Source organism: Lygodium microphyllum, chromosome 19 (genome assembly GCF_053477565.2).
Source record: "Lygodium microphyllum isolate KBCC chromosome 19, Lygodium_microphyllum_v1.1.10, whole genome shotgun sequence".
Classification (NCBI taxonomy): Eukaryota; Viridiplantae; Streptophyta; class Polypodiopsida; order Schizaeales; family Lygodiaceae; genus Lygodium; species Lygodium microphyllum.
Window position 1 is genome coordinate 30,634,460 of NC_141153.1, and position 12,184 is coordinate 30,646,643.

Here is a 12,184-nt window from a genome sequence, read left to right on the forward strand (position 1 = left end):
GTTGGCTCTCATTTTGAAGGGAAGGAAACCTAGGACTTGGGAAAAGTTCAAAAAGAAGTTTTATGCTCAGTTCTTGCCTCTTGATTTTGAGAATGATGTCAAGAAGGAGTGGGATTGGTTAGGCTAGAAAGAGCATGAGAAGGTCACTAGTTATGTGGATAAGTTTTGGTCTACTCTTCTCAAGGTTACTCCTTTCATGGAGATCAGTGATGAAGAGAAGAAAAGGAAGTTTGAAGCTAGCCTACTCTCTCATTTACACAACCATGAAGGTGTATCCACATGAAACCTTATCTCGCATGATGGAGTCTGCCATCATAGCTAAAAGTTTGCATACACCTGGCATATCTTGAAAGTTGGAGATGAGTTCTCATAGAGCTAGACAAGAGCAACTCTATGATCGACCAAGAGACAGGACTAATCGAAGAAGACCTACCTCTACCCATGACCAAAATTCAAAGTCAGAGGGTAGTAAGAAGAAGCGCAAGTATCTCTCACCCTTTGAGATACAAAAGTACAAAGAGGGAGGAAGGTGCTTTCTTTGTGGTGAGTTAGGCCATATGAAGCCTCATTATCCTCACAAAAGGAAGAAAACAAATGTAATTAAAGATCCTCCTTCGCCATTCTCAAATTTTATTCTGGATGTGCAAGCTAACACTCATTCAAATGAGAAGAAGAGACAACTCTTAAAGGATTGGGGAACACTCAACAATCAATGAGTTTTAATACTCTTTGATCAAGGGTCCACAGAGAGTTTTGTGTTAGCAGATACTACTAAAAGGCTACAAATTCCACCAAATCGATTGGGAACACCAATTCGATCAAGTTCGGCATTTGAAGGACTTAAACCAATTCTACTCCTACCAGGGGAAGTTGAATCTCAGAATTGGGGATTACCGTGACCAAAAAAATTTTCTACTTGCACCCATTGGTAACTGTGATGTTACCTTAGGTATGCCTTGGCATTACAAGATTAGACCTCTTCCCAATTTTGTTAAGAAGACCCTTGCATTTCAATTCAAGGATTGGAACATAGTATGCATTGCTGATGCTGGAGATTGGTCCATGCCAATGGTTAGTCATGTTAGCATTTCTAAAGAAATGAAGAAAGCTATTTTTGCATACCGTGATTTTTGTGAGAGAGTCAAAAGAATCTAATGATTCAAGGGCACTTGATGCCTCTAATGAACATACAATACCAACTACTGCTTTTAAGTCTCAGAATTTAAAAGAACCCCTCTCTTTAATTGATCAAGCCAGACATGATTTTGGTAAAATGCCCAAAAGATTACACAATTGATCTTATCCCAGGCAGTTCACCACCTAACCAATTGCCTTACTAAGTAAGTGCAAGTTAGCAAGAGGAGATCCTAAAACTAGTAAACGAATTGTTAGAAAAAGGGTTAGTTCAACCTAGCTCTTCTCCATACTGCTCTCCAGTCTTACTTGTTCAAAAGAAAGACAATTCTTTCCATATGTGCATAGACTATAGATCTTTGAACAAGATTTCAATCAAGAATCATTTTCCTATCCCAAGGATAGATGATATCTTGGATATGTTGCAAGGGGCTAGTATCTTTAGTCGCATTGATATCAAGAGCGGCTATTACTGGATATGGATAGCACCTAAAGATGTTTATAAGACAACTTTTCATACAACGTTTGGACTATATGAGTTCTTAGCGATGCCATTTGGTTTGACTAATGCACCTGCCACATTCAATCGAATGATGGAGATAATTTTTAGACCTCACTCAAAGTTCAGAGGTGTCTTCTTTGATGACATTCTAATATTTTCACAGTTTGAAGAAGAGCATAGAAAACATCTATCTATTGTTTTTCAAGAGCTTTGCAAGCATAGACTACAGGTCAATGCTAAGAAGAGTGAAATTTTCCTTTCAGAAATTCATTACTTGGGCCATATTGTTTCTTACAATCTAGTGGGAATGGATCCTAAGAAGATTCGAGCCATTGTTGAATGGCCTACATCTACTTCTGTACATGAAGTTAGAAGTTTCTTGGGCCTATGTTCATACTACAGGAGGTTCATATGAGGTTTTGCGTATGTTGCATCTCCTCTATGCGATCTTACTAAGAAGCAAATGCCTTTTTGTTGGGGATCAAGGCAACTACAAGCCTTTGAAAAAATTAAGTTTCTTGTGACTCAAAGAACCAGTTCTCATAGTTTCGGATCTTGAAAAACCTTTTGAAGTTCACTTTGATGCTTCTAGGGATTGCATTGGAGCTGTGCTTAACCAAGAGCATCATGCAGTAGCATTTGAGAGCTGATGCCTCAAGGATCATGAGCTACATGCTCCAATATATGAGAAAGAGCTTATGGTGGTGGTACATGCTCTTTAAATATGGAAACATTATTTACTTGGTGCAGATTTTGTTATTAAAACAGATCACCAAAGTCTAAGATACTTCCTCATTCTGAAGAAGCTCTCAGAGAAACAGATGCGTTGGGAAAATTTCTTATCTATGTTTCACTTTCAAATCCTTCACACATCTGGAACTAAGAATGTGGTAGCAGATGCTCTATCAGGGTGACCTCGAGTGAATGCAATCATAACTGTTTACCATAACGAGTTCATAGATTTACCCAAAATGTATACAATTGATTCCGACTTTTCAACCATATGGGATCAGCTTAGTCGATTACACCTTACTTAATTCGAGATGGTTATTTGTATCATCATCAAGAAATTTGTATAGCATTACCATTGCAACACAAGGTAATGGATGAAGCACATGCATCTCCATATGCTAGGGACATAGGGATATTCTATCCACTGCTCAAGCATTGGAAAGATATTTCTTTTGGCCCACTCTTAGAGCTAACATTGAAAGATATGTCCATGAGTGCAAGATATGCCAAAAAGTAAAGTATGACAGGCATAAACCACCTAGTCTAGTAAAGCCATTACCTATTCCCAATGAGCCTTGGGAAAGTATAGCCATGGACTAAGCAAGCACACTTTATACTTGTGCAAAAGACAATCAAAGTTGATCATATGGCTAAGCTATTAATTGCTCATATTTTCAAGCATCATGACATGCCTAAGTCCATTATAAGTGATCGACATCCCCGCATGACCAGCCTCTTTTGGCAAGCTCTCTTCGAGAACCTTGGGACTAGATTAAAGTTTTCATCCTCTTATCATCCTCAAACAAATGGGCAAAGTGAAAATGCTAATTCTACTATTTTAGACCTTTTGAAATTCTATGTCTCTGATAATCAAAGAGAATGAGAAAAGTATTTTCCTTTAGTAGTGTTTGCATACAATAACATGGTGCATGCTAGTACTGGTAAGGCATCCTTTGAGATCATCTATGGTAAGGGTCATTTACCACCCATTCTTCTTATGAAGGATGAGATCTTTGTAGCATATGAGTTTGTTAGAGACATTGATATAACTTTCACTCAAGTAAAATCTGCTATCCAAAGGATACAAGAGAAGTATAAACGCGAAGCTGATAAGCATCGTCGTAAGTTAGATCTCAAGTTGGGACAATATGTTTTTCTTAAGTTTGAGAAGGCTAGCTTGAAGAAGTAGAAATGTCAAAATGGTAAAGTGGTTAAGATTTCTAATCACTATTATGGCCCTTTTAAGATCATAGATAATATAAATTATGTGACTTTTTGTTTGGATCTACTAAGTCATTGGAACATTCATAATGCTTTCCATATAAGTTTGCTACATCCCTATATTGGAGAACCTCTAATGAAACCAATCAAGGAAGATTCACCTGACATAGAAGAAATAGAAGAGTTCGTTATGCCTGAAAGAATTTTACACCATTAGGATAATACTCTAAGGTCAGGTAAGGTATTACAAAAATATCTGGTTAAGTTTAAGAATTATCCCCCATTGGACGCTCAGTTTATGACTGAGAGAGAGCTACAAGACTTTCCAGATCTTCTTAAGGACTATGTATCCCCTCTATAGTTGAGGTCAACTGTTTAGAAGCTAGAGGGATGTTACTGATTTGATTGCTTATTACACATTCTCTTTTTAGTAAATTTATTTCAATAAATTAAATGACTCACTTTTTTTAAAGCGTTGATGATGATCTAGCACGGCCATTAGACCATTTAGAGACTAGTATTCCTAAGTACATCACTTAATGGGGTGATCAAAGCACCGTGACGGGGATATCTGGTACATGCAGTACAAGTCATGAAGGAGGAAGGAAGTGTCTGCTGCCAAGTGTAAGAGTGTACACAAGAACCAAGGAGTTACACATAAATGAAGATGGATTGAGTTCTAAGAAGAGGAAGTGCATTAGCTTTGTGTATATGTATTTATGTCTGCATCAGGGGATGCCTGGGAACATTTACTTGTGTGTAATGAGCATTGCATTCATTTGGGATCACCCTCTCCCTTACAAGTCAAGGTTTAAGGTATTTTCTCTCTTAATGAATTAAGAAGAGAAGTAATTCTTTCATTAAGAAAGACGAGAGAGGTAATTCTCTCACTAAGAAAGACGAGAGACATGATCCACTGTGTAACGTGTCCACTTGTATCTTCAGGATACGTCTTAGCAGTCCATCGGAAAGGATGTCTAGAAAGCTCCACCCGGCACTCCCATGGAATGTTACGGGGTTGACGATCTAGGGCTTTCTGCGTCTGCCACGTAGCGGAAGTATTCCGGCCGTTCCCACTTAGGATCGACCTGAATTAGGGTTTTCCTTATTGGTCATTTCCTCACGGCAACTAGCGTCAGACCCAAGCGAACTACTTTACGCAAAAACGCCAGGTTTGAAGCGGATTCACACTGTACTTGGTTCAAGGAGAATGGGAAACAAGAGGGAGGCAAAGCTTAACCTCTCTGCCATAAGGCATAGTCCCATTCCATTCCCCTAAAACATCGTAAATCGGGTATAATCATAACTCTAGGTTCGTGTTCTTTGACGATCTTCCTGCTGTCCATCGTGATTTGAAAAAAGTTCCTGGCCAACCGGAACCATCCATCCGTAGGACGGACCTATGGCCCATCCTCCGCACTTTCCTCGGGATGTTTTAGTTATTTAATTATCTAACACATTAGTTGAACATGTAACAACTAGCTTCTTTAATTAACCCGTTAGGCACTGGTTCCTTCATACAATCTTATCACTTGACATAGAAAAACAATATCAGACAAGTTCCTTATTAACACGTTGTCATAATTATCTTTGAAATACAAAGAGTCCAGCCCGTAGGCTTATCCACAATCCGCCCGAAGGCTATCCGGCAATCCACAGGGATCACTATTCCAAGATTCTGCCCGTAGACTAGTATGCGGACCTCGAGATCCAATCCCGAGTCATGTTAGCCTCTTGTGCAGGACCCGGAAGGCGAGGGATTTACGGCCAGAGCCCCTCCTGGCACCCAAGCGTCCTCCTTCTCCAAGTAGCGCTCAATGGAGAGACCTCTCGCGAGACGGGTTAGGTCCACTTTCCCGGCGCGGTCAACAACCCCCTTGGTTAGGGTTAGGCAGGTAGTCGGGGGTAATTGAAGCTGCCTCTCCCTTCAGGCCTTCAATGTGAAGTATAGATATCCATTTATCGTTTAATTCATTGATCAAACAAAGCCAAACAGTGCTCTAAAATTTGTAGCAAGCACAAACATTTCCATTGATCGTTTTTATTGGCAAACTGCTAAGGAATGAATCCTTCCTTTCGAATGCATCCAGCACTCGATCCGGGATGACTTGCTACTTGGCAAGATCCCCTATATCCTGGGTTAGGGCGTACCCTATTAACACAACTTGGTCAAACCTTAAGTTCATTAGGTACTTCAGTTTATCGGCTGGTCTTTAGTTTCCAATCAATCTTCTTTACTCAAGAAAGACCACTAAATTAGGATGATTATTCATCCTCTTGCAAGATAACTTGCATAAGGACATGCCAACTTCATTATGAGAACTTGGCCATCCCCTTGTGATCCAATCACAAGATCATATGACTCCGCACTTGTTGCGCAAGTGCTGCATCAAACTATGAGTCTATGGAGTCACGAACAATCTGTTTCAGGTTACTAGGCTGACGTCGTTAGACCTAGGGTTTCCAAGTTTCATCTTGTAAGGTTCTTAGGTAAAACCATAGCTCATTTTACGATTACCTTTCACTGTCCCTACATTCAGTGAATGTGGGAAAGTATTTAAGATATAGGCGTTTCTTGGAATTTAACTTATTCCGAACGAGTACTAGGTATATTAGTTTTATGCCAAATTGGTTAACTCTAGAAGATAGTTTCGAGATTACTTCCACATGATTCATTGACTATGCATAAATTGATTTTTCAACCCTAACTTATCGGTTTGAGGTCAGGCATAGGTTAGGTTAATTTCAACTAATCTTCCCTTTTCTTTGTGAACAAAAATTCATGCTAAATAAGCAGCCTTTTTATTGCTAATTTATGCAGTTGACAACGATAATTCCATAAATCGTTTCATGCTTTGCACTTTCCATGATGATTCATTGCGATATGGGTTAATAGTGCAAGATGTAGTTTATACTTCTAGGCTTAACCGAAGTATACTATTTTAATGGATAATAATCTAGTCTTATAATTCATTTCAATGCATAAGCTATTTGCTAGAAATGCGTTTATACTTTCTTAATTTGCATGTTCCATTTAAAAGTATTGATGATTAAGTTCCTTCGTCGTGAACAACTAGGACAAAAATATATCCTATTTCCAACAATTAACCTTGCATGATTGAATTACAACAATATCAAATAACAATTAGGAAGGAAAACCTGGGCTTGGGGTGAGATATCCACGTGGATGCCGGGAGATGACCCTCTCGCGGTTGCACCTTGGACTTTCTTAGGAGGCATTTCCCCCGTGGAAGCAGCTTAATAACTTCTTTTTGATATTCCACCGTGGCTCTCTTTCGCAATAACCTGCACCGTCCGTTGAGAGCATTTTTAGAAGGCTTCCTCCTTGGAGTCGGGATTTCGAAAGGGGATGTTTCAGAATCTTTCACGACTAAGATCTATTAAGCCATGGGAAAGGCTTAATGGCCTTTATAAGGACTCACACGAATGGGGAATAATGAGATGTAGAATCCCTTATGAGGGTTTTTTTTTTTTTTTTTTTGAGTGGGAAAGGAAGGTGTTAAAACCTTCAACACTCTTCTTCTCTTTTTCGAGTGGGGAAAAAACAAAGTCCCAAGGGTATTTTGCATACGGGAAAGAAAGGGCTAAGGACAATTTTTCTCGGGGAAAATGGCCTTATAGAATCCTAAGGGAGGAACTTCCAAGGGGAAATAGTAGCCTTTAAAGGCTATACCTTTTTGGAATGCGAAAAAAGGACTAAGGGCCTTTAAAGACAACTCGGAGGGGGTAATCCTAAAATCCCTAAAAAATGGGCTAATTGGTTTAAACACAGGGGGGGATGATTCTGAGGCCAATGAGGAAGGGCCTAAATGAAAATTAAAAACACGAGGGGGGGGTGAGGGGTTTTAAAACTTAGGGGAAAGGGGGCTTATGAGCTTTAAGCACGAGGGGGGTTCCAAAATGCCATGGGAAAGGGGGCTTATAGGGGTTAAAACCGGGGGGGAGTGGGGGGGGGGGGGGGGGAGGTGACTCCAAAGTGAAGGGAAAGGGGTTTTAGCACGGGGGTCAAAGGGGGCTTAAGGGTTAAACACGGGGGAGGGGAAAAAAGGGTTTTTAAAAGGGCACAAGAAGGAGGGGGTGAAAGCGGGCTTATCTAGCCCCCTTAGAAGCTTCCCCTCAGAAGCTTCTATGGCTTCTTACATGGCAGGAGGGGGGAAATTCAACGTCGTATTGGCATTCTATCGGCTGGCACGGCCACAGCAAAGCGACGTCATCCAAGCCCGGCGTACATCAGTGCCTCATTCCCTCCCTCTCACAGCGACGTGCACCCGGCTCACCACTTGCCGCATAGCAGATTCTTCCTTCCCTCATGGCTAGCAGCAGACCTCTTTTCACGATCTCTCCTCACGGCTAGCAGTAGCCCTCTCTTCACGATCTCTCCACACGACTCAACTACCCCCTATGGTAGTGCCTCCTCCTATTTAAATAGGGGAGGGGAGGGGGATCCTCCCTCTCCTATGTGTCGCATCGCCATGGTAGCTAGAAGCATCGAGCTCCACCGAGGAGCTTCTGCGACCTTTTTATTCCCCTCCCCTTCCAGCTTAACAGTCGGCTGGGGAGGGGAATAATAAAAAAATTTGCATTATCCTTAGGCAATTATCAAAATTGATATATCATTATCCCTATTACCTAAAGGGGTTAGTTCACATGAAGAAGAAATTTAGAACTTTACATTCTCTCCCCCTTAGAGGAATCGAGATGTTCTCATCTCAAGATAAACTGGGGATATTGATGGTTGAGAGTGCCTTCATCTACCCAAGTGGCATCCTCTTCGGAATAATCTTTCCACTGGATGAGGCATTCTCTCAAGGTTCTAGATCTTAATTGTCTCTCCCTAACATCTAAGATCCTGTCAGGCCTTAGTTCAAGGACTCCTTGACTAGGCATTACAACTTGTTGGTCATCGAGTAGATGGTTAGGATTAGGTACATATTTCTTCAATAAGCTAATATGGAATACATTGTGAACCTTTAGGTTCTCAGGGAGTTGCAATTTATAAGCATTAGGTCCTAGGCATTTGAGGATCTTGTATGGCCCACAATACCTTGGACTTAGCTTCTTGCAATCTCCTAAAGATAGGGAACTCTTCTTAGGGCTCACGCGAATGAAGACCATGTCTCCTTCTTTGAAGATTCTATCTTGATGCTTCAAATCTACGTATGCCTTCTGTCTATCCTTGGCAGCTTGGATGTCCTGTCTTATTGACTTTATTTGGTCATCCATATCTTCTAACATCTGCCTTGAAGCTTCAACCCTTAAGGTTGGATCTGAGAAGTTTAGGGGACTTCTGCAGTCATGACCATACAATGCTTGGAAAGGGGTCATCTGAATGCTTTGTTGGTAAGAAGCATTGTAGGCAAATTCAACCAAAGGCAAATATTGAATCCACCTCTTCGGCTCACGACAGCAGTATGCCCTAAGCATATCCTCGATGACTTGATTTACTCGCTCTGTTTGGCCATCCGTTTGGGGATGGTAAGCGGTGCTAAAACAGAGTTGAGTCCCAATAGCTTCAAAGATAGCTCTCCAGAAGTGTGACGTGAAGAGAGAATCACGATCACTAATGATTCTTCTAGGTAATCCATGTAACTTGAATATCTCCTTGATAAACAATCTTGCAATGTCTGAGGCTTTATAGTTTGTCTTTACTGGAATAAGGTGTGCAACCTTAGTAAGCATGTCAACCACAACCATGATGGAGTTGTATCCTCCCTGAACTTGGGTTAGGCCTACAACAAAATCCATACTGATGAATTCCCATTTCATTTGGGGGATGTCAAGCGGTTGCAGTTTCCCTGGCATCTTGACATGTTCGGCTTTGATACGTTGACAAGACAAACACTCGGTGACATATTTGAGAACATCACCTTTGAGCCTCTCCCAATGGTAGCTCTTTCTAACTGCATTAAGAGTCTTGGCATAGCCAGGATGTCCTGCGAAAGGGGAATCATGAGCTTCCCACAATATCTTCTGCTTAAGTGACTGGCTTGCTAGTATACACAGCCTTGTTCTATAGTAGACAAGTGCACTATTGATAGAGAATTCATGATACTTAGCCTGCAACTTTTGGTTCTGATCCTTGATAGAGATCTCCATCAGCATTGTTTGGTAGGCCGGATCATGGCATGCATCCTCTCTAGCTAACTCAAGTATTGGATTGTTTGGCATATATACTTTTGTAGCTAGAGATCTAGCTGTTGATGGGTTCTGCAAGATTAGGGAATTAAGGAATGCCTTGCGACTAAGTGCATCGGCAACTACATTCTCTTTTTCTGATCGGTACTTAATTCAAAGTCATATTCCTCCAACACTTCAATCCACTGACGTTGCCTCATATTGAGCTCATTCTGGGTAAAGATCCATTTGAGACTCTTATGGTCAGTTACTAGAGTAAACTTGTTACCCAACAGGTAGTGTCTCCAAATCTTTAGAGCATGGATGACAGCTAACAATTCCAGATCATGCGTAGCATAATTCTTTTCATGACTCTTCAATTTCCTTGAAGAGTATGCTACTGGATGACCTTCCTACATGAGTACACACCCCAAGGCAAGAATGCTAGCATCAGTTACTACCTCAAAATCCTTATTGAGGTCTGGAAGTTTTAGAATAGGTGCTGATACCAAACTTTGCTTCAATCTATCGAAGCTATTTTGTTCGGGAGTTGACCATGCAATGGAAGTTTGTTTCTTCAGTAAGTCCATCAGAGGTGCTGCAATCAAAGCATAGTTTTTGATGAGGACCCTATACCATCCCGTCAATCCAAGAAAGCTGCGTATCTTTGACCTTGGCTGGGTCCACTGAGATTCCTTCCTGCTTATACTATGAATCCGAGATATTCAATCTGACGTTTGAAGAATGCACACTTCTTCATCTTAGCATACAGCTTATGTGCCCTCATTGTCTCAAGGACAATCCGAAGTTGGGGTTCATGATCTTCTTCATGTTTAGAATAGAGTAAAGTGTTGTCGAAGAAGACAAGCACGAAATCATCAACATATGGCCTAAAGATATCCTACATTAATCTGTTGAAGGTGGCAGGTGCATTTGTAAGCCCGAATGACATAACTAGGAACTCAAAGTGCCCATATCTTGTATTGAAGGCCGTCTTGGGAATATCTTCTTCCTTGATCCTTGTCTGATAGTAACCTGACCTGAGATCAATCTTGGAAAAGATATTTGCCCCCTGAAGACGATCAAGAAGCTCATCTATTCTAGGGATAGGGTACTTGTTCTTGACCGTTGATTGATTCAATCCTCGGTAATCAATACATAGTCGAAGTTTCCCATCTTTCTTTTTTTGGAATAGTACTGGAGCTCCCCACAGTGAACTGCTAGGCCGGATATAGCCCTGCTCTAGCAATTGCTTGAGTTGTTCCTTCAGCTCAATTGCTTCTGGTATGGACATTCTATAAGGTCTCTTTGCAATTGGCGCAACTCCTGGTACTAACCTAATCTCATGATCCACTTCTCTTTGAGGTGGGAGTTTTGTCAACTCTTCAGGGAATACGTCCGTGTATTCCTTTAGCCAAGAAGGTTCCTCATTAGACTCTTGCTTCTGATCTAACTTGTTCAGTTTGATCAAGTAAACAGGTAATCCTTTTCTGACTCCTTTTTTGATCCGAGATACTTTGGCCGATTGGATTCTTGGTACTCCAGTCTCACCTTGGGTTGTGACTAATTCCCTTTCAGAGTCTCGAAAGGAAACTTGACCCTTTCCACAGTGAATGTAGGCATCATTAGGCTTAAGCCAATCCATTCCGAGTAGACACTCATGGATACCTAAATTCATGACTCTGAATTTGACCGAAGTCTTCTTTCCTCCCAGAAAGAATTCCACCTTAGCAGTTTACCTGGTACAAGTAACCTCACGACCATTTGCCAATTCCACAAGTAGGGTAGGTGCATCTACTATGGCTATTCCTAATCTTTTTGCACATGCTGGTGAGATAAAAGAATGTGTACTGTCACAATCAATCAAGGTCTTGAAACTTTTACCTTGATAGTCCGACGGTGTCTGAATCATCGAGAACTGGCGATTCGGCCCTTTCTTGTGTAGAGCGGCATGGATTGTTGCTCTTTCAAACTCTGCTTCCACGGTCGGATCTTCTTCTTCTTCTTCTTCTTCTTCACACATTTGCCTATTGGCAATGCAGGCGGTTCTTCCTCTACCTCGGGTAGCAGCTCCTTGACCATGGCCCACTCCTTGGAAAGGTGCTTGGCGATGTCCTCAACCGAGCTTGGGACATTGCCTCTTGAAGTGACCGGGTTCGTTGCAGTGGAAACAACAGAGGTTTCGGCCATTGCTTTGAGTAGAAACAAAGTTGTTGACGTTGTTAGTCCTTGCTTTCTTTCTTTGTCCCTGATTATGACCTTGAACTCTCTTCATTTGAGGTCTGAATGCTCCTTTGTTTAGATCATTATAAGACCAAGTTTTGTTACCCCTTGGTCTAGACTGTACCTCCTGAATTATAGGTGCCGCTCGAGTGAGTGCGTCCTGAAGATCTGATGGATGCATAGATTCGAGACGGGTATTTACTGGTGGATTTAAACCCACACAAAATTTGGACACCT